At 44.5% G+C, this 27,293-nt stretch overlaps 2 long non-coding RNA genes across 2 annotated transcripts; one reads left to right on the forward strand and one right to left on the reverse strand.

Moving 5' to 3' along the window:
* Positions 1-9,392: 9,392 nt before the first annotated feature.
* LOC148224270 (uncharacterized) lies at positions 9,393-12,898 on the forward strand. The gene is made up of 3 exons (XR_015802266.1): positions 9,393-9,622; positions 10,588-10,668; positions 12,601-12,898. It is a non-coding gene; the product is annotated as an uncharacterized LOC148224270 (long non-coding RNA).
* Positions 11,589-26,280, reverse strand: LOC106854248 (uncharacterized). Its single transcript, XR_015802265.1, has 3 exons — positions 25,896-26,280; positions 25,746-25,820; positions 11,589-12,619 (listed from the first exon to the last, which is right to left on the reverse strand). It is a non-coding gene; the product is annotated as an uncharacterized LOC106854248 (long non-coding RNA).
* Between the last annotated feature and the right edge of the window lie 1,013 nt (positions 26,281-27,293).

The following is a 27,293-nucleotide window of genomic DNA, read 5'->3' on the forward strand; positions in this document are numbered from 1 at the left end:
CAGCCAGGAGAAGACCGGGAGTCCCTGCAGGACAACTCGTTTCCCAAGGAACCCACTGAGGCTATGGTGCAGCACATGAAGTCGGGGCAGGAGGTATGTGCTCCACACAGCCTGTCACAGCTCAGAGACGCTCCTGCATTGCTGATGTTACAGTTGCATCTGTGGATGGTCAGTGTCTGAATGGCTTGAGTCCAGGCTCCCTCATGAATAAAGCATGCAGGGATACTGAAACTCCAGCTGTTGTGCCCAAATCCCACTGACTGTTGCAGGGAAAGACAGATTGCTCACAAAAGGGCAAGTGTGAGTGACTGGTCACAGGGATCTGTTCTCCCCAGTCCATCAAATATTTCCATGTGTTCCATTCCAAAATATTGATGTGCCGAGCCTTGGGAGAATTATATTTAGCAAGAAACATAAATCACAGATGCAGGGGGCAGCTTCTGTAATGTTCCCTGGCTTATCGACTGTACTACTAATAGCTCAGAGAAGCTTGTAAATTGGACTGTGAACACTACAGTGAAAGCAGGGGGGAAAAAATCCATGTACCTCTGGCATAGGCTGGGAAGTGTTTTCGGTGACAGGTTCTCTGGTCCCTGTCAGGAAGCTCCTGGACAGGTTCCCAGGAGGCTGTGAAGTGTCAGAAGAGCAAATGGGACCCCAGCAATTCAGAAACTTGAGTGTGACACTGGTGCGTAGGTTTCTCTGGATTTGCAGTGAGGATTTGTATGCTGGCTCCCTGTGTTGTTTGATGTGTTCAAAGGTGAGCCATTGAGCAGAAGAGCATGATAGATGGAGGGAGTGAAAGGTGGTGAACAGGTCTCCCAGCATTATTTCAGTTTTTCTGGAGTCCCAACAGATGCACAAGACTGCTGACACACCAGAGGTGCACGGGCATTTGCAATACAATTTTAAAGACCACAGCACAAGTCCTAAGGCAGAATGTTATAAAGAAGTCACAGGTCTCTTTCTTCTTTTCCTTGCCTCTTGGTTTTGTTCATTTTCTCAGCTAAGAAGTCTCACACAAGTCCTATTCTCTTTCTTGGAAAGCGGTTTGTATATTCAGTGTTTTGGATAAAGGGCCCTTGAGCTAAGGAACATTCATGTGAACTGCATCAGCCATCCCATGCCTGAGAATGTCAACAGCCTTCCCAGCACATTCAGAAGTGATGCACTGATGTACTTTTGTAAGAAAGGTTTGAGGCATCCCCCTTTGTACTTCATTATATTATGCCTCTGGATAACTCCGTGTTTAGATTAATAATAATGCTGTGTATTCCTGTAGTTCCATCCATCTAAGGACTAAGAACTGGTTTACCAACATCAAAGCATCTGTCCGTTTATATTGGAATTTGACATTGACTGATTTTCTTAAAATCAACATTCTGATGTATTTTCCCTCTAGCAGTTTGTCCTGGACTAAGAATTCTTTTAAGCAGAATCTGAGAACAGCTTTCCTGGTTCTCTCTTGAGTTCACAGCAAAACTTGCCAGAAGGGGAAAGTGTGCATCCAAAACAATGACAATAATACACATGAGGTCCTGCTACATGCAAGAAGTGAACAACCCAAAGGAAATAACCAAATACTTGCTTATTCACAAGGCTTCTTCACTAGCAGCCAGATTATAATTTTAGCAATAGGAGGTAGTGGGGTTTGGGCAGATGGGATCTGTGAGCTGGCATGCCTCTCCCAGAGCTTCATTGTGACCTCATGCTGAGAAGCACTCGCATCACTGAAGCAAACACAACAGTAGCCAGCCCGAGGATTTGCCTGCTGGGCTGGCTTCACAGGAGCTGCACCGTGGGGAGACAGTGTCACGATGTTATAGCATTCAATTATCTCAGATTTAAGCACAGGCTCAGCTCTCTTGAAGTCCTTTGTGAAGACTGGTTTTCTGTAATTTCCCAAGTCTCTGGAATTTTTCTGATTTCTCCCTCTTGCTTAATCTCTGTTTTGCCCCATAGTCCAGCCAGGACCATCAGTGCAGCTTTTCTAGGTATTAATACATGAGCGCTGTTTTGCAACTGAATGCAATAATCCTGAACCTGAGAAAACTTGCTTGTGGTCTGTTATAAAAAAGGTTTTGTCAAGCCCATTTTCCTTTGTTCCTTTAATTGTGCCCAGTCCTTATGTTATTTTAGAGCTGACTACCCACACAGAAGCAGCATCCACATATTTATAGGGCAGGGCTTCTTTGTCTGTAACATACCCAGATCTCACACTGCTGGCGGGCTGACAGGACTGCGCACTCTGGATACCCTTCCATTGTGCAACGGGATTTCACTCCATTTACTTTCCATGAACTCAGTTAACATTGTGCAGGGCTCTGTTTGTGCTCCTGTGTCTATTTTAAAATGACACACCTTGTGGACTTCTGTCATTCAGAATTTTACAAATACTTCACCCTTTTTATGACATATTGACTGTTTAAGCTAACAACAACACTTTGTCATGGTTTTCTCTTTCTCTGTTGCCTCTACTTTTTAGATTTTCCTTATCCTAGATCTAGAAAAACATATGATCTTATAAAACTTGCCGTTCTAATCCTTCACTATAGCCATGATTTCACCAATGGTTCTTTCTGGCAGCCACCAGCTTTCCTGGATGTTATAATCTCAGCCCGTTAGGCAGGGTTTCTTATCTGTATTATTTCTGTGAAAGGAACTTTAGGAATTTGGACCCTGTGGTTCTGAGACCTGTATGAAAACCACCTGGAACGGTATCCCTGATCCAAGACAGCTAAGATTTTTTTTTTTTTTTTTTTGGCTCATGCTATGCTTTAATACCTTGAAAGTATTTTAAAAAATAAATGAGTGTGACCAGACCAAAAGCTTCCACTAGAGGCATTTCTCTGGGTATCTCCTGTCTCTGCATTTAGTAGAGATCACGATTCATAATCCTGAATGTCTTGGGGCTGTCAGAAGAACAGCCTGTCATTCACAGCCTAACAAGAGAAAGCAAATGCCCCACCTAGCCTGTATTAAATAATATTCTAGGTTTACAAGTATTTACCGGGACCATCATGTAATGAATAAGGTTATCCTTTGTTTATTGAGGCTTATTTCCTGGAAATCTATGCTCCTGCCCCACTCAAACATAAAAGCACAGTTCAGGCACTCAATAACATAAGTCTGGGCAGAAATAGTAAGACTTCAAAAACATATTTGAAAGGCAAGAATTTTTTTCATTCTGATGCAGATATCAAGCACTCAGGCACATCAGTGTCAAAGTATCAAACTTTCTTCAAGAGCTTCAAACACCAGAAGCATGCATTTAAGTTGGCATAGTTTAATGATTTAGCAAAACCATTGCCCAATAATGCACCCATTGCCTTTCGATGGTGTAAAAGAAGCTACTGGAGGGATGGAAGAGGCTGCTGTCAGCCTCAGGTAAGATGCATTCACCAAAATTGATAACAGCCCAGACTCTCTGCAGACAAAAGACCTGGACCCCAGGTTGAAGGCACTGCTTGGCATTGGATGGCCAGAGGCACTGCATGGAATATTAAGCATTGTGTAGGCATGTGATACTAAGTTGCTGGCAGCTTCCCAGAAGAGTCCTATTCTCATTGCATTCTTTGGATATCTCCCAGCCACTGGCTTGAGAAAGTCACTAACCTTAGTATGCTTCATTGTTCTGGCAGTGTGTCTCAGGCCAGAGGCTGTCTCGTGATCTCTGCTGACCATTGCCTCTGCACTTGTGCAGGTCATCCCAGAAACAGCTGAGCAGATTAATACCTCTCTGTGGCATGCACTGGTCCCTAGTGCCCACCACCAGGAACCAGAGCTGTGGTGTGACTAGACAAGCATTTCCAGCCACTGCCTGGTGTCATCCCTCCCACTAACACCTTCTTCCAGGAGAGAGGAGAGGGGCAGTGGGCAGTCTAACAGGGTTTGAACTCTACCATGAGCAAAATTCAGAGCCTGAATCTTGGGGAACTCAAGCCACAGGAACACTCTAACAGGAGCTGACTGACAGGCAAATCATCCTGTCCTCAGGGAAAGCAGTGTTTACCCCCATATTGCCTCTAGTCCTCTACCTTGGAATGCATGAGGTGTCTGGGTACCATGGCAATGGCACTGACTGTACAACCAAGACATGATTTCTGCTCCTTGGCTCCCCTGCCAGTGGTGCTGGCCTAGTAATGTGGTCACATCAGCCAGAATGCTTTTTAGGGTCTGTTTGTCTTGAACTCAAAGCCACAAGTGCTCTTTGTAGCCTGTGGCTCTGCCACACAACAGTCCACACGCTTTTTCTCCCTGGGAATCTGGGCTCTGTTGTATCCAAGATCCTTCCCCAGATGCCTTGCCAGCATCCACACCCTTATGCCAGAGCGCTTATTCAAATAGGAAATAATCAAGCACGGGCCCTGGGCTATTGCCGAGGTGCAGCTCTGCCACTCTGCAGACAGGGCCTGAGGATTTCTCCTAAAGTCAGCTGCACAGGAACACAACATCTGAGCACTGATCCCCTCCTTTTTCGTCCTCCTTCCCTCTGGTTCTGAAAACGAGTCTTGGTTCTTTCATCAGATCAAAGAGGCCAGAGCATCTGGGCACTCTGTGCTAGGGGAATGTCTCTGAGGAAGGGTCAAAGGGAGCAGAACATACAAGTCCAGTCCCAAAACAGACATCAGGGCTGAGGGATGAGAGTGGCCAAGATAGCTGTGCTCAGCATCTCATCAGGTTTGAGCAGGAGCCATGCAGTTATGCTGGTAACTCCCCACTTGAAGATTACTTCTGGAGAGGAAGTCCAAGGTCAGGGTAAGTGAACAATGCCATGTGCTCAGTGGGGACTGTGGAGGGGTCTGAGGGCACCCTGTCACCTGCATGTCACCTGCAGCAGGCAAGGGGCTGGGTACTGTGAGATGGTCAGAGACTGGATGGACACATCCTGCTGTTGGTCACATCTGACAGACAGGGAAATGCTGAGCCCAGAGGAAAGATTGAAAAAGAATGGGAGAAAGGAGTTCTATTTGCTTGAAGGATGGACAGGAGGAGATGAGGAGAGCAGTAGTGAGAAACCAGAAGAGGATGACACCATGAGCTGCTGTGGAGATAATGTCATCCTCAAATCTGACACAGTGGCATGGCTGCTGCATGAAATACCACCTTTCACAACTCAGGGAAGAGGGGAGCAGTATGCTAGAAATTCTTACAGTGAATACATGGGTCTCATGAGAAGGGGAAGGGAAGAAAGGTGTTCTCACATGACACAGGATTTACAGACATATACATCAAGATTGGTTGATAGACAGATCTTTGGATGAGGAGTGTGGACATCTGAAGAAAAGACTGAGGACAACACCAGCCAGTGGAGGATGAAGAACAGGTTTCCCAGAGGGAAGGGGTACTGAGGACTTGACCAGCTGATTACACAAGAACAGAAGCAGTGGAAATAGATAGGGGCAACAAACTCTCTGATGCTGTGAACACCAGAGCCAGGACAAGAACTGCATGATTTGGGTCGAGAAGAGGGACCACTTTTATCTCTTCATCATTTCCTGTTATCTAGCAATTTTATTTGTACTGACTTGGGTTAGGAAATCAGGAAATGCTTCTGTTTTTCAAGCATTATTGCATTATTATGGGTTATTAATCAGATGACTGTAGGCTTCCATGTGTCTGATACTATTAATCTCTTCATAAGCTTGGAGATGCAAGATAAGGTTCAGTGACATTCAGACTACAGGGGGTAGCAGAGATTTCTCTCTTGCTTCTTTTTTAATGTTCAATAAATAGATGTTACACTCACAACAGGAATGGAAAATCACAGAATCACAGAATATTCTGAGTTGAGAGGGACCAATAAGAATCATCAAATCCAACTCCTGGCCCTGCACAGGACCATCCCCAAGAGTCATACCATGTACTTGAAAAAAATTGTCCAAAAGCTTCCTGAACTCTGTCAGTCTTGGTGCTGTGCTCCTTGGGGAGCCTGCTCCAGTGCCCAACCACTCTCTGGGTGAAGAACCTTTTCCTGATATCCACCCTAAACCTCTCCTGACACACCTTCAGGCCATTCTCTCAGGTCCTGTCACTGTCACCAGAGAGCAGAGATCAATGCCTGCCCCTCCTCTTCCCCTCACAAGGAAGGTGTAACTGCAATGAGATCTCCTCTCAGTCTCCTCCAGGCTGAACAGACCGAGTGACCTTGCCTGCTCCTCATGAAGCTTCTCCTCAAGGCCCTTCACCATCCTCATTGCCCTCCTTTGGATGCTCTCTAATAGTTTAATATCTTATATTGTGGCACCCAAAGCTGCACACAGGATTCAAGATGTGGCTGCCCCAGCACAGAACAGAGCAGGACAATTCCCCCCTTGCCCAGCTGGTGAAGCTGTGCCTGATGCACCCCAGGACTATCCAGGACACTTGCAGAAAGCAGATCCATTTTAATTTTATCAACCTGTTTAATACAAAATGAAACTCATATATACTGATGATAAATATTTCAAGATAATTCTCCAGTTTAAATGAAATTACTGATATATCATGTAGAAGAGGCCCTGAGCTATCTTTGAAAATATGCAGGAAGTAAGAGACTAGCATCTTTCATTTCCTGAAATATGTGGATTAGAAAAGTATAAGCTTCAAAATCTGTTCCTTTCATGCAGCAAAATGGACACTGAGACAGAAGAAACAAACCAGCAAATAGTCAACAAGCCAATCTGCAGGCACAAGAAGAGTTAAGACTATTAAATACAGAAGAGAACATCTTGATTAAGGACTTCCATTACAAAGCCACTATGGTTCAAGTAACAATAAATCATGTAGCAGCTCAGATAGGGAGAAGACATGGAGAAGATGTTCAGCTGGTGGAAAAGGCAACGTCTTTCCAGCATGGAAAACTACCCTTTGCCCACTTGGAGTTTGGCTTACAAACAACTGCAGTAAACAGGCACACATCCAGCAAAGCCTGGCCATCCAAAGTTGGGGTCTACACACTTCCTGTTGCAACCTTGAGCATATGGCATTGTACAGCACTTAATCTCATGGACACAGACTCTCTTTCCATAGGGCTTTTGCTGCTACAACTGTATGGGTGTTGATTCAGACCAGATATTTTCCTTCTAAGCTGGTGTGTAGCCTGCAGCCTGTTTTCCACAAGCAGCCCTGTAAACATTGTTACTGAATTACCTCGTGGTCTTACCCTCAAGTCAGAGAGCTTCAAAAAATCGATGCATGTTTCTTCACAGCATGCATGGGGAAGGAGATGATGCTGCTCCATGAAATGAGAGAGATCAAAGTTGCCAGAAGCTTCTCACTAATTGTGGGTGCCAAAATGAAGGCACTCAGGGCTTAATTTCCCAAAGCTGTGGGCAAGATTACAGCATTTTAGATACTCAGCGTGTAGCTCCCACTGATTTCCCCTCCAGGTATGCGTGCTTAGCACTGCCACAAATACTGTCTACAGCAAAAAACACAGCACACAGTGAGTGATAGACAGAGAAGTTTGAGTGGGCTCTGCTGTTGCCCAGACAAGGAAGAGAGCATCTGTTTTTCCAGCAAAACATCTCTCTGTCTTGTCTACCAGACACTTGCTGCTCCTGCCATGACAGCCACACCAGTGACATTGCTGGCAGTTGACCCGGAGCAGCTTTCTTCTCCAGAGCCCAATTCCTTCCCAGATCAGCCAGCCCTGTGTGCTGAAGGAGGGAGAGGTCATACCAAAAATACTGTATGTGCTCACGTAACCAGAGAGCAGAAGACTGTCTCTTGAGTGCAAGACAGAGACATTCCTTATGTTTGGCATCTCCACACTCAGTGATCAACTCTGCAACTTTAACATAAGGCACTTCAAAAGAAAAAAAGGAGAATCTTTTAGAGAAAAAAATGGTAAAAATATTTTGTCACATGGATATTGATCACCCATTTGGGCTGCCACAGAAGAATTATTAGCTTCAGTTAAGTAGTAAAGGTCTGCACTGCAGATTTGCTGCATAAAACAAGCTGTTCTTTTCTTCATAGAGAAGCTATTCACTAAAGGAAAGAAGGGAAAGGAGGGAATGGAGCAGGACACCAGTTTTGACTGTGAGTTTCACAGCTATTTGCAGGCAACAGACAAATAGGGAGACTGAGGACTTGCAGGTTCAGTTCCAGGCTGCAGGTAGCCATCAGGATGGATGAGCCATTAAACACCATTCTGCTGTTACATCATCACTCACTTCTGGCCATTCAACCTTGGTCATGGTAACAAAAGTGTCTCAAGAAAGGTCAGTTGCATATAAATTTAGACAGCAGTCTTTGATACTCCTGGCATGAGTTTGATGCATGGCTAGGGAAAATAAAATTTGCAATTGGTTTTGCTATGTAGCTATTTCAAAGCGATCGAGGTCTTTCCCGCACTCTGGGCAGCATCCGTTTCGGAATGCCTCAGAGACGTTACCTCATTAATTTTAATGAGAAGCCCAGACGTGAGTCTGACACAGCCATAAATTGTTCCTTCTGTGTGTGCATGTATGTGTGTGTTTAAAAGAGCTCCCTGTGTTACCCCATGAAGGACCTGACTGTGTTACATGCTGGTGTTCACTGCTTAGGCATACGTCACCTGGCTCCGCCACACAGCTCCCTTTTCATGCTTTGGCCACCCTTTGCAAATTACCTTAGTGCCTCTCCCTGCATGCCCTGCATGCACAAACCTTCTTCCGTCTCTCAGAGAGGAGTGAGAGATTCTTCCACTCCAGACACAATTCTAGATCAAGGCCATACCATCACCCCAAAATGTCCTCACTCAGACACAGTCCTGACAGATGTATATTCATATCTGCCCAACCCCTTGTGCCACACTCTCTTTTAAGCCCCGCAGACTTCAAGAAGCCCCCTCAAACCCTTTTGCAAGGCGCAAGCTTAAGGTTAAACCCACAGCACAGGACAGAGGACAGCCAATGACCCTGTCAGTCCCAGGAAAGGGATGAGGGAGGTGAAATATGACAGCTTTCTCTCCTATTTGTCCTATTTGACCACCCACCCTGCTCTGCAACTTACCTTAGAGACTTGAGCCACCTTTGCCAAGGGAAACCCCTCACTCAGTATGTATGTCATGGGAGGGATCCAGCTTTGCCCCTCCTGCTAAGGACCATTGTGGAAAACTGGTGTTCTCAATCCAGACCTTTCACCAGCAACCGTGAGTTCAAATCCCAAGTGTCTGCTGTGGGCAGCAGGAGCTGGCTACATAAATGACATTGCCACACACTATAAAAGCTGCTTGTCCCTGCAGTGATGTCATTTTATCTTACATAACAAACAAAATGAATGGCAAGAGGTCACCTCTCATGGTACCTGAGCTGCTAAAATGCCTTCCTCCCATACACCTGCATTTCAGAGGTGACCCATTTCCCCTTACAGAAAAACCTTTGCTTCCTCCCTTTGCACAATAACCTTACTCTTTGAGAAGCTAACTCCTGATGAATGTCTCTGCCTGTGTTTGTCATGGAGGTCTTTGTCATTCCCTTTCCTCAGCTACTTGCTAGGCATTGGACCACCACATCCAGCTATGGGCCATTTTCAACCCATTGTGAAATTCTGGCACTACCCTCACCATCTCAAACTGAGGAGGAAATGCTTGGTTTATTTTTTGTAGGTGTCTCTTTGCCAAGCTGCTAGCACTCATCAAATACTCAAAATTGAGGTAAGCTTTACTCTTTCTCTCTCTGACCTTGGTGGCCAATTCTTGTACACAGTTTGTCAGTCACTTATGTATTCCCATCAATGAGTATGTTGCTTTTAATCCATCACAGAGCATTAAAGGCCACCCACCAGCTCTTTAAAAGGAGGTGCTGAGTCACTTAAGTGTGAAGTTACAGATACTCATGTGACTTGGGCTTTCTCCACTCTCTGTGTCCTGATTAGCATTTGCTCTTCTGTAAACACCCAATGAAGCTTGGCAACATAGACTCTTTGTGCCCTGTGTGATTGTATTTGAGTTCGTTACCATTTCGTCGTAATTATAACAGTAGAAAGTCCTCTCTGGTACTGACAGTATTTCAGAATTCAAGTGCATCTGTTCCACTCCAATATCACAAAGCAGCCTCTCCTCCTGCCAGGCTGGGTACCTGAAGAACTACAGGTTTTGTCTCATCGTTAGACTGATCAGTTTGAAGTCTTTGTCCCCTCAGCCATATGTGCAATAATGCACTTTGGTTTTGGATGTCTTTGTCGTTTGCCAAAAGCAGCATACTTTTGTTAGATGGGATGCTTTTATTGAAGGTTTGTAACTAAATCTCCCCTGTCAGACTCATTGTTTTCTGTTGCAATTGCTTCCATGTTTATTGCAAACCAATCTGTTCTCTGCTTTCTGTTTACTCTGGCACCGTTTTTTTGTGCCCTGGTATGCATCTTTAAGTAGATTCACGACCACTGGCTCACTGCTTGTTAACACTTCCAAGTGCTGGTTTCACTAAATTCCCAAATCTTTGGTGCAAATTGTTAAATTAAGTCCACTTCTAGCAGTAACCTCCTCTTGTGGTCAGTAACCATGAGTCACTCACTGTCAGATCAGCTGCCAACCAACCATTAATGAGCAGAGTTCAGTTTTAGCCAACAAGCCGATAAAAATGGTCAACAGCATCTCCTGACAGTAGATCTCTTGTACAGCTCCCTCTGGGATGTTTCTGAAGGGCTGGAGAGTAATCTCTGTCACGATGGAATCGACTGCTGATTTCTTGTGCCTTAGAGGTAAAACTTGTTTACTTCTGTTTCTTTGAAATACCATTTCCTTCTACATAAGCTCAGACTCAATGCAATCCAATTCTGACTCTTCACCAGGCTCTTCAAAAGAGTTGAAAAAGGCTGTGCACTGGACAGCGATTTAATAGATTTATTTCCTTGCGGGCACTGATGAAGTTGCTGCCAGGGGCCCTGTAGTGGAAGACCGGCCATTCTCACCTGGTACACAGTGTGTGGCAGCATGCAAAGAGCAAACACTCTGTCCTGTTCAGACTGGTTGCAGCCCGGGCAGCAGCGGAAAAGATTTTCCCTGACAATTGCACTTTCTCTGGTCTTGTTTTTCATATTTTCCCCTTTTCTCCAGCCACCAGCTCTCTGCCCCCTCCCTTTCCTCTCACAACTTCCAATGTGGTCTCTTTTCTTTCCACCCTCCGCCTTTTACTCCCTTTTGTCTTTGGCTGACTGTGCAAAATTGCCTTCCATCCAGGGAGCAGCAATTCTCGTGCTTGGTGAGCTGCTACCAGGACTCTGTCAACAAAGTGATGAGCGGCACGATGATTGCAAGCCCAGCCTTTTGCACCGGATAGGAGGAGAGGACCATGCTCCATATGGAGTATGGACCTCCTCTGCAGATGAGGTCTGCTGTTTGAGTTTCCATCCCTTGGGTGCAAGTGAATGTTAGATTAAGCGGGACATGTTTTCCAGTTCCTGCTTTTAAAAGTAGAACCCATTTAACTCAGCAGACTGCCCAGCTGGAACAGGCTATTTACAGCTGTACCTGAAGCTCTGATAAGATAATGGATATGTTGTAAATACCTATCATATTATGTTGCCTTTAGTTAGTGTTTGGGATCACATGTGAAACAAATGGCTCCAAGGATTGAATAACATCTCAGGGTTCCTCTTCAAAGTGGGCTGGGGACCTCATAGGATTTTTAAAGTTTGTTTGTTTTATTGGAAATTTCCTAGGGACCTGGTAAAAATAATCTGATTGCATGGAAAAAACCGTGTACTGCAGCTTGGATCCAAGGCAGGCAGTCAGAGTGGGCCGTTTTTCCACTTCATTCATTTAATAGGTGCATATTTCATTAAGTGAGATTGGACCTGACATTTATTGGAATTATTAAGGACCTGGTAAAGGAGTGAAGTGGGAGAGTTTAGAATAAGTAAGAGAGCAGAAAACACATGTGCACATCATAGAGCAAAGAACATTTGTTCTTTCTTCCTCCATCTGCCATCTAGAAACAGATATGTGAAGGAGGTTGGTCAGAGACAAGAAGACTGGCATGGGTTGTCTGTATTCTGCTGCAGACTTGTGTGTTACAGACAGCACAGGGAAGATTTTCCAGGGGCTTGGGTGGGGGTTAGGCTTGCTCTTAGAAGGGGAAGACAGCAAACTCCAGCACTTGTTTGGGGGTGGGCAATTAGCCATATCTTCTTCCTTGCACCACAATCCCCACAGTTTATCAAGAATTACTTGCAGGCCAACAACGTCCTGTCAGTTCCCATGTGGCAGGAGGCAGCTGGGGCACTGCTCTCCACGGATGCTCAGCATGGCTGCTCTCATGTCACTGAAATGCTTTGCAGAACCCACTCCTCAAGCAGGAGTCCTTACAAGGCCCACACGTTGCTGCACATACAGACTGCAGATGAGCTGCAGCCAATGCTGCATGGTCCATTTGCTTTGTGTTGCTCCTCTTGGAGACGAGGAAGATCCCATTAAAGGTGCTCTGTGCTCTGTCATCTGCTCCAGTTTCCTGTCCATGTGAGAGATGTAAGAAGTAGACAGTCTTAATCTTTAGGGCTCCATGCAGAGCTCATCAGCAGCTGTCCTGAGGTCTTTAATAAGATTTGTTTATTTATTTAAGCAGATTTTTCTGTTTAATTGCCTGACCCATCCATCCTTTGGTTCTGTGCGTCACTGTGGTTATATTCACACAGGCACTCCCAACCTGAGGAGCTGGAAAAAAGTGCTCCCTGAATGATGCCTGAAGCACAGTGGAAGACATGGTTCTTTCCCCCTAGGAAACCATAATCAAGCTCATATGTGTCACTTAAATCTACTATTGTGTTTGTGCATCCTGTAATTGCTGCTTGACCCATGAGGTGAAACAACTGCAGAATATTGGGCTCTTCTGGCGCCAGGGCTAGAGCCACAGCAAAGCAATTGGAAATTCTGGAATATTTGTAGGGGCAACAATGTCTGCAGCTGGGCTACTACTCCAGGATTCAGGAGACATCAGCTCCCTTCCAGGTATGGCCACTATGCCTTCATTCTCCCTCCCATCTTTTGTCCATCATTTTGGAGGTACAGACTCTCTCCCTCATTGAGAGCCCATACAGTGTCTAATGTAATGGAGCCTCGACCCTGCACAGCTCCAGGGCCTGCCTCCATAAATCAAGTATAAGAATGAGATTACAGCACTGTCATCCAATAGTAAAAAACATATGTTTCAGGTCAGACACATTGAAGGGCAAGAATTGCTCATTAAAGAAGAGAAAAATATGGGATTTTTAGCTTGACATTATCAGGGAAACACGTTCATTCATGTTTACAGAGTTATTGTAAGAGCTTCCTGCAACTCAGATATCCCTAGACAGCAAAAGTGAAACCATACATAGCTGCTCTAGGCTGTCCTCCAGGACTGTACAAAGCCCCCAAGACAGGAGGAGGATTTGGGGCTCAGACAGAAGCCACAGGCAGCACTGAGCTCTTTGGCTGACGGGAGCCTCAGTGTCGAGGTCGTGTGTCACACATTTCCCAGGTAGACCTGAGCTGCTGGACATGAGCCCCCAGCCCTGCTGCAAGGCTCCCAGCCCTCCCACACCAGCCCAGAGGCTGGATTTGGTGGTGCTTTAGCCCCACTGCTAAGCCATGGATCTTTTCCCATTTCCTGCTTGACTCAAAATGTAGTTCAGGGGCAGGGGAAATCTCTTCAGCCTTTTCCAGCCTCAAAGGAATTCTGGACAGCACTGTCAACTCAGCATAGGCACCAAGTGTCTCAGTTTCAGAAAAAAAGTACTTTCTTTTGTAGGTTTGCAACCTGGCTTTTTCTTTCCTAAATAAGAGATTTCATTAAAGCAAAGAAACATTTCTAAACCACTTGCAGTGACAATCCAGCTCTATGCTCCTCTTTTTTTGGTTGTTTGTTTTTTCTTTTTTTTTTTTCTTTCTTTGGTTTTGTTTTGGTTTTGGTTTTGGTTCTCTTGGGCCTATAGAGAAACTTTGAATAGCACAATTCTTAGAGAGTCAAAAAAGGAGACAGGGCAGCCCGTGGTGTAGTTCTGTAAGTCCAGTGTACTCAAATCTAGCCCTGCTTGGGTACCTGTCATCTTGCTGATACATCCGAATGGTGACAGGTAAGGGTCAGGTGTGAGTTCTCCAGAAAAGGGCTGTGATACAGCTAAATCAGCCTGGTGTCCTTGGAGAACTGGAAGCTGAGCCCGTCACCTTCTGAAATCTGGGAAATATTTATCTATGTCTTGTCGGGAATTTTGTTACTGAAATAATCTGTGGTTTGAACTTGGGACACATGTCCCTGCTGCAGAGGGGAAGGCTGCTCCTCCCCTTCAATGCCCTACTTAAAAACAGGATCACAATTTCTCAGGGCTACAGGCAGGGCAGAGGCAAGAGCAAATGAAGGGTCTGAAACTCCTGCTGAAATCATTAAAGAGACACTTAGGGAGACCTGAGTTCAGCTTGGCCAAATCCACTGAATAGCGTGGGGCGGGTCATTTCATCTCTGGCTCCCTGGCTGTAAAAGAGAAGAAAACTTTTCCCTACCTCAGAGTAAATCCCTTGGTTCTTGTCAAACACTTAACTACTACAGCAGTGAGGGCCATATAAATTATAATTGTACTGAGTGTCTGGTGCTGCTGCCCGGAACTAGCACTTCATTCTCTAGTGCACAAAATTTCTTTTTGATGGCAAAATTAGCTGCTGCTGCAACCCTAATTAGGTTCCCTGTTTTGAATGACTCGTTTGGCATATAGGAATCAGGTTTTTTTGTCTCCAAAGGAAGCTTGAAATCATGTTTTGAAATTCAAACCAGGTTATATTTGCCCAAAACACACAGACCCCAAAGTCTGGTTAGGACAGGGTGGGGGTGTTAAACTTAGAAATGGATTTAATTAACCTTTGCTGTTTATTGCTTGCTTCCAGAGTTCAGCCAGGTTAGGAAAAGAGCAAGGAATGGGTCACCCAGTGTTTACATGGGGCTTCTGAAGAATAGCCCAGACACTTATTCTCCCCTCTTGTTTCTTTAAACACAGTTAAGTTTAAAATTGTGGCTTCATTTTGGAGCCAAGGAAGGGGAATGTTGATTCAGAGAATGGTAAATAGGTAGTGGTAGGAGGCAATATGAACTTCTCTGTGTCACCTTTAACACCAGTGTATCCTTCCTCCTCCTCAGCTTGCCACAGGCAGGAGGTGCTACAAGAGACTCATCCTTAGGGTGACAGATCATTTCCATGCTGGGTAGTATTTTGATTATCTGTCTTCACACATGGGTCATCCCCAAATCAGCTTTTCATTGTAAATTAAGTTCCTCTGCACAATGTCACAGAATGAAAAGTTGGTTTTCAGGATTTGATCAGCCTGCTCAGTGGTATGGAGCAAGAAACCATAAAAGTTAAATAGCTGTCATTAGACTGGCATAACCATGCCAGGAAGATCCAACAGTGGCTCTGAAACTTAGGAGTGACAGGAAGGTTTGGTGATTAAACAGCAAATTGCACAGTTGACTGGGGAAAATGAGACACAGCACCACTTATTCAGCCATTGGCTTCTGCTTTTTTCTGCCCCTGCTTCGGGAGGAGAGGAGAGGAGAGGAGAGGAGAGGAGAGGAGAGGAGAGGAGAGGAGAGGAGAGGAGAGGAGAGGAGAGGAGAGGAGAGGAGAGGAGAGGAGAGGAGAGGAGAGGAGAGGAGAGGAGAGGAGAGGAGAGGAGAGGAGAGGAGAGGAGAGGAGAGGAGAGGAGAGGAGAGGAGAGGAGAGGAGAGGAGAGGAGAGGAGAGGAGAGGAGAGGAGAGGAGAGGAGAGGAATGAAGGAAAATAAAACACACCTAAAAAGAAATAGAGAGGAATTTCACTCACTTAAAAAACAGTGTTTTGAGATCAGTATGTGACAGATTCCTTCTCTGAAGGCCTTGTATTAGGCTTTTGGATGGTATAAATCAATATACATCCTTTGACTTTGGTGAATATATATCTTAATTACATCAGTTGGCAATCTCATCTCATAAGCTAGTGAAACAAAAGAAGAAAAAATGAACAAGGAGTTCAAATTGAGATATGGAGATTACAGAGGACAAAGTTTTGGCTCAAATGTTGTTTGTAGTGACAGGACTGTCAATCTGCAATAAGTCCATCAGCTTCCAACAGGAGTTTCAACAACTACAAGAGATATTCTCAGACTGGGAACTCAGTAGGCTATAGGTATGAGCAGTTGTGAAGAAAGAAATGCTCTGAAAACAGAAGGGAAATACCTATAGCAGACAGAAAGAAAAATAATATCAAGTATCAGAGCATCCACATGCCTTCACAGGCTGCCAGAATGTAATTCCATCTAAGAATCACCCAGAAGATACCCCATCGTTTTGTAATGATTATAAACTGTGTGTTGAGCTGGAAGTAGAAAGCAGAGGGTTCACTGGTGGGGTGGGTGTGATGTCCACAGTCATGCTTTGCCTTCTAATGAGAGAAGGGGGGAAGGTGGGGGAAAAAGAGAAAGAGAGAGAGAGAGAGAGAGGGAATGTGAAACAGAGGAAGAAAGAAAGGAAAATAAAAAGAGTGGATCTTTGTGATGTCCTCAACCATGAAAAGCTGATTCTGATTGACTCAAAGAAGGAAATAATGGTTTTCTGGTAAAATAAGCTCAATGAAACAGGGTCCAAAAATGGTTACAGGACAACTCAGGACACTGAACCAATGCTTGCTCTTTCCACAGAAACAGGAATAGTTAATTTCTTTTTGTGATCTGTAATGTAATGGGAGCCGAGAAGGTCTCTCATTACACTTTTGGACAGCAGCTAGGAGAGTGAAACCTCCAGTCATGGCAAAGCACTTCTGGAATCCAAGTGAAGATGAAGATATCATGGAAACTTAGATCTGGACTGTCCAAAACATTCCTCCAGCCTTGCAGTGGAAGGCCTGGAGATACTGCATGACAGTAAGTGGCAGTATTTGCAAAACAGAAGGAGATGCAAGCAAGCTTGCTCCTTTCTAATTATGGAGGACTGCATAGTTGATTCAGCCTTAAATAGCCTCTGAAACAGGAACATGCAAAGAGAAAATTTCCACTTGGACTGAAATTTTTGCTTGGTGGAAGCCAAATTCTTGAGAAAATTAGATAGACTGATAAGGTTTTTCAGATCTCCTTTGGCATGGAAAGCCCAGGGTTGAGCAACTTTGATATATTTATTGGGCAGGTTCCAAAACATTTCAGTGCACAGATGATACAAACTGTAAAAATGTGTCTGCTGATGATATAATTGTCTAGGACAGAGCTGTCACTGAACATCAGGAATTGTTTCAGCATGTGCTTGCTGAAGTTACAAGTGGGGAAAGGTTTTAATTATGTGAAATAAAATTTCAACGGAATTAAAAAAAGAAAGAAAGAAAGAAAGATGTAAGGGGAAAAAGTCCCAATTGTTACAGATGTTGACCTTAAAATGATACTGTTATAGTTCTGTCTCTCATACATGTTGAGTTTTAAGTTCATGACAAGATTTTCACAACCTGTGTGAAATGCCTTCCTAAACTCAGGGAGTTTAACCACTTGTAGTATGTACTGATATCAATCCAGCTTGCTTTTTTAGGGTCCTATTAAAAGCAACCAAGTTCTGCACAGATGCTTCGAGTGGTGGCTTAGGAGCTCTACTTCACCCAAGATGTTGCACAACTGAGTAGATAGATGCCTGTAGTGAATGCAGAACGAAATGGAGATAAGAAAGCAAATGCCTGTGAAACTTAAGAAAACAATGCTGGGTCTTGCACATGGTTGTCCTGATTTGCCCAAGTCTCCCAAGGGTTATAAACAATGCAAGCAGACAACAGTTCCCTCTGGAACTGGAAGAATGCACTGTGAGCCTTGAGTTGGTGACCCAGGATATGATTTAGTCACAGACATGCTGTTGAGAGTATATGCTCCACTTGTCAGTACATAACCTGATGATGTGGAACAAGCAGGAACAACTCATGCAAACGCTGTAAAAGCATCGTGTGCTGCATCTCCTGAGAACTGGGGAATCCTCCAAGAACTAAAGAGAGCAAGCCTCAGTGCACAGAACAACTGAAAGCTCCTCTGTGTGCTTGGTCTCTGTATGTGCAGGTGGTTCTGCAGTGAAAGAAGCAGAAAGCAGGTGAAGAGGATGAGGAGGGCATGCATGGCTGTGTCTAACTACTTCTGCATTCATTTGGAGTCAGGGGTCAGCTCGTTTTCCAACACCAATCAGTCCAGCCACACTGAAACCTAAGCCAACAAGACAGATTCTCTACTGAAGCAAGTTGGCATCTGTCCACTGACAAAAGCAGGGCTCATCCTTTGGTGATGTGAAGCAGCGTAACACAGCCTTGGCTCTGGAAAAAGTCAACAGAACAGCAGCAATCATCAGAAGCTGAGATTTTGGCTCCCTCCCTTTTGTTTTACAGTAGATTAGGAAGGCAGAGATTTTCCAAAAGACTGGTGAGGCTAAATGACAGCAGAGGGGGGCGGAAGGGAGGCAGGGAGCCAAGCTAAGGAGCTTTGCTGGACTCCAAGCTGATGCTGCCAGAGCCAGCAGTGGGATGGGCAAAGAGGAGAAGGCTCAGAAAGCTGAGTGGGCATTTGCCATAAGGGGAAAGAGACAGGCACCAAGGGACTAGCTGCAGGGTGGGTGAGAAGAGAGTGGGTCCAGGGAACAGGGCCAAGAGGAGGAGAAGGGAATGGGACTCAGCAGCAGGACAAGTGGCAGAAAGGTTTGCTGTCCTCTGGCACATTCATGATGTAACACCAATAGCTACACCACGCAGCCTTTCTCGCACCATCATTGTGCTTCTTCAGCAAATTTGCTGCTGTGCTGACTTTAGAAAAATTGTCTTTAAAAAGAGGAAGGGGGTTCAGTCGAGGTGGTACCACCTAATCCTGAAGTTGCCCAACACTTCTTATTGAAAGGCTGTTTTCAGTTGCTTCTAACTTTGTCACACTAACCATCTGGCCTGCAATTCCCCATGCTGAGTGTCTGCCTCAAGCTGAATTTGTTTTGTTCATTTGTTTCTGCATTTCTGCTTAAGTGGCATGGCTGTTTCTGAGAACAAGGAGAAGAAAAATGCATTGTTTCCTTCATGGTGAAACATTCAGTGGTTTGTGACTCCCATGTCTCAGAATGGGCACCCAAGCAGAGGCTGCTCTTGGTGTCAAGGATGTGCTCTTGGAAACCTCATTAAAATCCACTCATTTGGCTACCTTATAAACCTCAGAAAAGCCAACATTTGATTTTTGCCTGAAAAAGAGATGAGTCAAGCACTTGTTTTTTCTGAAGGTTTCTTGTTTATCTCCTGTGGGTTTGTGCTTCATCTTTCCTGGCTCCTCTCTAGGTGCAGTTGGTGTAGGTTCCCTGCATGGGGACAAAACAATCAAACAGGGTTGCCTCTGCCACCACTGCTGCTGAGATCTGGTACTGGTGAGTACAGTAAGAGGACTGTACCCACTCTGTCTTCAAAGGCAGAGGTAAATTGAGACATAAACTGGAAGAAGCTGGGGTGTAGGAATGAAAAAAATCACATGCAGTATCAGCCTGAGCTGAGAGAAGATGTGGTATGAGTGAGAGAAACGAGACGGAGGTCATGAGTGCCACAGTACATGGGGGTCATCATTCAGAATCTAAGTGATATAGTAGAAGTGTTAAAGCCATGAATTTCTGGTTTGTGTCTGTATGCCAGTGTCTCATGGCAGCCCAGCTCCAATACCAAGCCCAGCACGCTCCTGTGGCTGCAGTGTGCAGGGCTGGTGGGCTGCTGCTCTCCCATCACTTCAGGTAGCAAAGGGATGGAAATCCCCAGCTCCCTGGAGACCTGTGCCAGGGTCAGCTCATCCACACACCACTCACTGTCTAAGGAGTGAGAAAGGAAGCTCTGAAACTTTGTTGTGGTTCCCCCCACAAGTCTGTGCAATAGCACATGGAGAGCTCTGTTAAAGCAACATTATGACTGCACAGTGGAGTGAGGAAAAGCTAGTCTGGAGGCTTTCCATAAAGCATTAATTCATCTCCTTTGTGCCTGTGTGTTATAGTACAGCCTTTAATTACATGATCACACAGTGTTTTGTTGGGTTTTTCCCACAGGACCCCTGCATGTTTTATTGCCAAGATGGAGGGGAGTGTAGGAAATGAGGAAGGGGATTGGAGGGGGAGAAGAGATGATCTGATCATTAATGCAACTGAACGCTGCCTAGCCCTGCTCCTACGACTGAGCCCTTGTGTGCTACTGGCAAGTCACTTAAATAAGCATTTTCTAAGTTGGCCACTACCTCCCATTTTGTTTGCCAAGCTACGGACACCTGGGGCCAGGCTGGCAAAAGTGCTGAGCATTCTGCATTGCAAGCAAAGTTGCTGGGAGCTGTGTCTTCAACATGAAATTATGAGAGTTCCTGGCATTATAGATTCAAGAAATCCTGGCCACTCTTAGAATTTCCCTGCCCTGCACTCTTCAGCCAAGGATGCATTTTCCACCTAGAAATCATTCATAGCTGGCCATAATACGTTTGCCAGAGATTCTGTTTGGGTGGCTTTGATACCAAAATCAGCAAACAAGGATATTCTAGGGACTGCTTAGCTCACCTTTTTTTTCTGACATCTCAGCTACTTGTCCTGCCTAAAGTAGTACTCAAGTGTTCATTTTTTTTTATTCACAAACCATCCAGAATAGTAGATGTTCTTGCCTATGCACCATTCTCCCTCCCTGCTCTCCTCCCTGGACCTTGCAAAACTTTGTATTTATCTTGTTCCTGTTCTTTTCTGTCAATAGGTGCCCAACCTTCATATTTACCAAACCAATTAGAAACCAATTGATTTTGTTATGTATCTGCAATTTTGTTTTTCAGAGTCACGTACAGGGTAAATTCTCTGCAAAATCAAGTAGCATGCCAACATCTAAACATATACAGCTCACACAGCCAGCAAAATTTAAAAAATCAAACTTATATAGCTCTAAAGTGAACAGCAAAAGTCACTGGTCGCAGCTCTAATGTCTTTATCTTAGTTCCACTTTGGTAAAATGGAAGTCCTACTAGATGCTTCCTCTTTTCATAAGGGCTGTGGTAAGGGGAAATCTGTTCATGTTTCTGAACTGCTCAGACTTAGAGTGAAAGTGTCACAGGAAAGCCCATGAGGAAATGTAATCAGTTTGTGTTCTAGGCAGAGCTTAAGTGGTGTTTAGTAAATAAGGCCTGAGGTCAAGTGATGAGGGTTAGAAGAAATTCTGAGCAGTTACCCAGTGAGCACGTAACAATCTGTCCTATGCAGTGACAATCCTGTGACTGTGATACAATGCAGATGCATATAGAAGTTTAAATTGAAAAATGAAGAACTATCACAATTTTAATGTCTTATTTCTGAGCAATTCATGTTTCCAATCTCAGTGTTTTTAAATGCAATTATTAAAAGGTAATAAGGACAGACAGTATAAAAATAGGTGCCCATCTAGCTCAAATATAATACAGTTAGCACATTTAGAAAATAATTACTTTACTAGGCATTTGTGCTCTGCAACAGAGTAAGAATTGGACTTCATAGGATATATTCTACTGTCTGGTTTTGAAAGCCCCAGGCAAAGGCTCTGGAGAGATATTCTTGTGCATTTCACTATTTAATACTTCCCCACAATATTCAGGTTACATTTTCCCTGAATCAATTTCCTGCTGTTTTTATATTTTTACATATAAGCAAGCACAGCATTAAAGATTCATTGTCCTGACTGCTCAGAAACAGTGAGTGTGAACAGGTATTAACACGCCCCTACAAAGACAGTCAACCAAACCAAGTATGTCTGAGTCATTCTCTCCTTCCATTTTTCAAAAACCCAAAAAGGCTTGGATGATTTCTCCAAACCCTGTCTTTGCTATTGCTTTGCTTTGAAGACCATCCAGGTTATCACCACCTCTCTCATTTGGTAGACCACTGATTTCAGAGAAAGATCAACCTCCTGGTCCTGTTGTGAGTGCTTTCTGTGCCAGCAAGACCAAACTCCACTGACCGTCCTTAGGTCACACTGCATGCCAAGATCTTATCAAATCTGCTCCGTGTATTGGCCCACCTACCACCTTCCATTTGTTGAGCCCCACATCTGGCTTTAACCAACATATTCACAAGTTCTTTCAATATCACGTCTGCCAAGGCTTTTCCTCCCTTCTCATAGTCTGTGTGTTTCAGGTTGATTAATTGATGTTTGTTTTGTGGGCTTTTTTATTATTTTTTTCAAGATGAAATGTGGGTTTTTTTGGCTGGCTTTCTGCTCCTCCAAAGTCACATTGTATTTGTTCTCTGTCTAAACTTGCATTTGCAATTCAGCCCAGTTAAATAGCATTTGTTAATGCCATTAATGGGCTTTTAACTCCCCGCAACCTGATTAATAGTGGAGATATTAAGTACACCCAGAAGTAATGTTTACAAAAGCATCCACGTGATTTAGAAGCATGAGTCCTGTCAAATGTCTCCGTGTCAGCTTTGCCTTTGAAAGTGAACTTCACAGTTTGGCATGGACCCAGAGAGCTGGGAGCATGCTCCATTTCTTTTTTGGGGGAGGGTTGTAAGCTTATCCCTCTGCAGCAGGACATTGGGATGGGCATCAAATCAAAGTTGAATTGCACACACAGACATTTTTCCTTCCCTTCCTGACTGCTAATAGTTTTAAAAGATCTTGTTTCCTGCCTTTACACCCTGTTCAGTCAATCTTTTTGTTTTGTCCTTATGTTTTTAAAGAAGCAATGGGGACTCTCCGTCACTTCAGGCTCCATCTCATTTATGCATGGATAAGCTCTCCAGTACTACTTGTTTTCACAACCTCTCTTCCTAAAATCCTTTCATCTTTCCTTGGCAGCCAGAACTCCCTTTAGATTTCTCTTGCATGTACCCTTTCCCTGCAGGAGGTGTTGACTGAGCATTCAGGTTGGGTTGCTTTGCCTACAGCAGTGGATATTAACAAATCTAAATAAAGAGACCTATATCTGCATGAGGAAGACAGGTACCACAACTGACAGTGCTTGCTGTGTCCTTCTAATGCTTCCCTTTCTAATAAGGCTCACAAATGTCTTATCTCAACTGAGCCACTCTCAGCTGGCTTTCATATCCCTGTATGGGCCAGTCCAAATTCTGGGAGAAGAACAAGACTAGACACCTATCTTCTTTCCTGGCTCCTCCTTCAGGAAGAGATTGTTTACACCTCAGTACATCTGAATGATTTCCCAGAACAGCAGCTAACTTGGTGCTAATTCATCACAGCAGGGACCGCACAGCTCCATCTCACCCACTGCACAAAAGCGCTGTAACTCCAGGGTCTCACATCCTGCTCCAGATGTAAGTTCTTCAGGAACATTGATGAAAGGAGGAGGGGCTTTCTATCCAGTGTCCTCAGAATTAAATCACTGCAAAGCTCCCTGTTGGCATTCCCTGACCTCAGCTCCACTTTCAAGAACAAACACAACTTTTACATCCATGCCCTTGCTGATGCCCTGCAGAACCTCACTCAGCTGCATTGTGCTCACCACTGGAATCAGAGGTACGGAGCTAGCAGGCCATCTGCTGTGCTGACAGAGACAGCTCCCACTCCTGCTCTGGAGAGCCAGCTTGCCTTGATCCAGACACCATGTTAAGCCTGAATGACAGCCATCAATGATTCAGCAGATTTGGCGTTTGGCTGCTTGCTCTCTCATTGTTTGCATGGCAAAAGAATGACATCTATCATCATTTAGGGGCCTTGCCCATGCTGAATTGCTCTGAGGTTTGCTATTTGACACAGTTTTCAAGGGATGATCACACTAGAAGAGTGCATGCTTTCATCTCCTCTTGCAGCAGGAGAGGAGTGGTACCTCATCATTAGACAAATGCACAATGTTCTAGCAGAGCTGCTTCCCTTTCCCACAGACAGCTTTTTGTCACCAAATCGCTTGCAAAGACCAAGGTGAAGGAATGGTGCAGGAGAGGAACCCCCAGAATTTCTCCATGGAGCAGGGAAAGGATGGGATGTAGCTGGACACTGCATCAATACTCTGCATTTCCCAACTAAACATAACTAGAAATTGCAGAAGAAGCATAGTATTTAGGAATCAAAAGATTTCCCAACAGCTGTTCACACAGGTGTCCAGGATTGTATTTATATATTTACATATCTATATCTATATCTATATCTATATCTATATCTATGTCTGTATCTGTATCTGTATCTGTATCTGTATCTGTATCTATATCTATTACACATAAAAATTAATATAAATATTTATTATATCTTAATAAAATTTTATATATAATAGATACACAACAATAATATATAAAATATATACAGTTATATAGATGTATAATATTTCAAATATCTAAAGCCCACTGCAAGAGGGACTGATCTCACTCAGATCAGGATCCTTTGGGTACAGTGTGGCTATGAGCACTACCTCAGGCACTGTTTTATGGTAGCTTGGCACATCCTGTGGCCCTGCAGAGAGGGAAACCACTTCAGGGAGTTATGCTCAGTGGAAATTTCATGTGTTCAAAGAAGCTTGTGGGGATGGTGACGTGGTGTGGCCTATTTGCACAAGGTTCATGGCCAGAATTAGACCTACACCTATCTCATGGCAGCTGGTGTGACAGAGAGAGGCAGAGTTAGCCAGGAGGGTCCCAGAGTCATTTGGTACCTGGTGAATATGAGTCATGAACTAGTTGAAGTGGGGGATGGAGAACCACAGAATGTACCCGAGGCACAATCCTGCTGGACTGCATGCTGCTTCCCATTGGGCCCCTGCCAAGCATGGCCCTGCCTGATTTTGGACATCCTGCTGTGGTTGCGCTTCCAATAAAACAAAAGAGAAAAGAGTTTTGTTTCAAGAAAGAAAAAATACCCACAAAGAAATTGAATAAATGCTATTTAAGTCCTCTGTGTCCTGTTCATGAGTTTAATACAGAACATGGGTCCATCTCAAAGTCCCAACACCCCACAGGGGGCCTCTGAGAACACCTCTGCAGGAGAGTTCTCTCTGATGTACCCTGTCCACAAACCTCTCTGAAGCACTCCCTACAAAGGCCAGGACAAACCAGCAGCTCCAGAAAGCAGATGGGTTTTCTAGGAAAAAAGTAGTCCATGTTTCTCTTGCTCATTAAAAGTCTTTGGCTTTGCTGAAGATAGTCTTTTAGATTTAGACAAAGAGTAAAACATCACCTACTCTGCTGCACAAATGCTTCAGGTCCGTGGGAAAACAGAAACCAGAAAACAGGAATGGGATTGCTCTGTGGACCCAGCCTTCCTCTGCCCAAGGGCATCAAGGGCATGCTTGTGCACTGCAAACATGAGCTGTGGTTGGGTAAGCCCAAAACCTTTAGGGTTCCCAAGCTTCCTTGTCTGATTATGGCCTGATATTTATTTAGAGGTTGGTTCAAGGAGGAGGGGGTGTGGTGTAGGAGTTCTGAAGAGGCTCTCTGTCTTCTTGGAATACTGGGGAACCCCAGGCAAGCCATGTAGTGGATGAGGGGTGCCAATGAGGAACCTGACAATGCAGAGCATGACTTCTTCCATAAGCACCACCCTCCACTCTAGAGCAGGTTTGTATACTGCAAGAACATATCTCTCTACACCCTCACAAGGACTGTGAAATTTATTAATATACTCATTATTTTTCATGTGGAATTTCCAAACGCGGGGTGAAGATGAAGCCCTAGTTCCAATAAACTCTGCATCAGCTGTACAAACCTGTCCCAGAGAACAGATAGACACAACAGAGCAAGGACATAAATCACACATGGGGAATGAGGGTGGGAGGGGGTAAATGAGGAAGGTCAGAATAGTTGGATGATAAAGGAGGCAGCACAGTGATCTCAAAGGCAGAGTTTGACTGATGGTGCATAACTCACATGATCTGTCCCTATGAACGACAGTCCAGCTTCACCTCTGCTGTCTTCTCCTTTCTTCACCTCTCACCATGACACCTAATGAAAGTGAAACTCAGATCACACTAAGGTCAAGGTGAAAGAGAAGGTGAGACATGTGTGTTTAGGGCTTACCATGCTCATATCTAAGTCAATGTCCCAAGAGAATGTCCAATGTCCCAGCGCTTAAGAGAACATCTGCCAATGTCAGCAGACACTTACTGAAGAAATTGGTCTGGCAAGTTGAGAGATGGTTAAAAAAATCCACAGGCAGGTCTGGAGAAGGAATGCTCAGGATGAGCCATTGAGACATGGCTAGTTATTAGGAAGGCTGCAGCGCCCTGATGTCCACAAGACAGAGAGGAGATATCAGATCTTCAGTTCATCAGTGTGCTAAGGGGGCATAACCCCTTAAAGTCAGCCCTGAAGTCAGTGAGCCACAGAAGTCTGTGGAATGGCATTACTACCACACCACAGTATCCTCAGGTGGCACACGCTAGTGCAGCTTCATTCCAAAATTAGGTGCTGATCTGTCCCAAAATGATTTTTTTTTTTTTTTGGCTGCTTCAGTGTTGTGAACTTTTACCACAAGCAGAACTCTACCCTGTTGTTTCGATAAGAGACAGAGGATGTTTCGCAAAACTTTGTGGCAGAACATGTAACGCTGGCCAGAGGGCTGTCAGATTTGCAAAACTGGGTGAAATGTTGCAAACAGGCAGACTGGCGCCATTGGAGAGCAATTCCGGAAAACGAACTCCCGGACAATTCCCGCTTTCTACCAGGCACCCAAACACCTCCATGTATGCTTTTAACTGCTGCTTCTGCATCCCAAATACTGTCTAGCCTCCAGGGCCTTGAAGCACTGCCCCAGTACCTATGAAAGGACAGAAATAATGAATATGGAATGTTTATTGAGAGCAAAAGAAGCCAGAGGTTTGAATATAAGTATTAAAAAAAGTCTTGGCTTCGCACTCCATAGTTCTGCAGGGAACTTGCCATCCCGCAATGCCAAAGACTGAAAATGCCACCAATATATCCCTCTTAGGGGCCACCCAAAATGTCTGAGTAGATGGCCATGCCATTGTGTGATTCCCTAAAATAAAATTACTGTAATTGTGGTTAGGCTTTAGCTATCCAGGAGCCACATGAAAGAACATAAAAGCCACAGAATAACTTCGCTACATTGTCTCCTGGGGCTTTGCCAGGGCTATTTCTGAGATGATGAAATCTCTATCTCTGGAGAACTTATGCTCAATTTCAGGTTCCCAGTTATCGGATTTATTTTGCCTGGAAAACGGCTCTATCACCTTGAATTCACTGGTGTTTGTTCTTCCGCCGTCGAATCCTATCGTGGAAATGTAATTAAGGATAAGCTGTTCTCTGGCACCAAGCTTTCCCGGGAGGCCCAAGTCCCACCCCAAACCCAGCACAGTCTAAAGAAGAGGCAGTCTGTTTGAGGACATTGCATAGGAGTGCGTGGCCATCCTGCTGAGTCATCCTGAGAGAAGGAACCTCTGCCACGCAAAGATGTGC

The sequence above is a fragment of the Sturnus vulgaris genome, chromosome 3, assembly GCF_052056855.1.
Source record: "Sturnus vulgaris isolate bStuVul1 chromosome 3, bStuVul1.hap1, whole genome shotgun sequence".
Lineage (NCBI taxonomy): Eukaryota > Metazoa > Chordata > Aves > Passeriformes > Sturnidae > Sturnus > Sturnus vulgaris.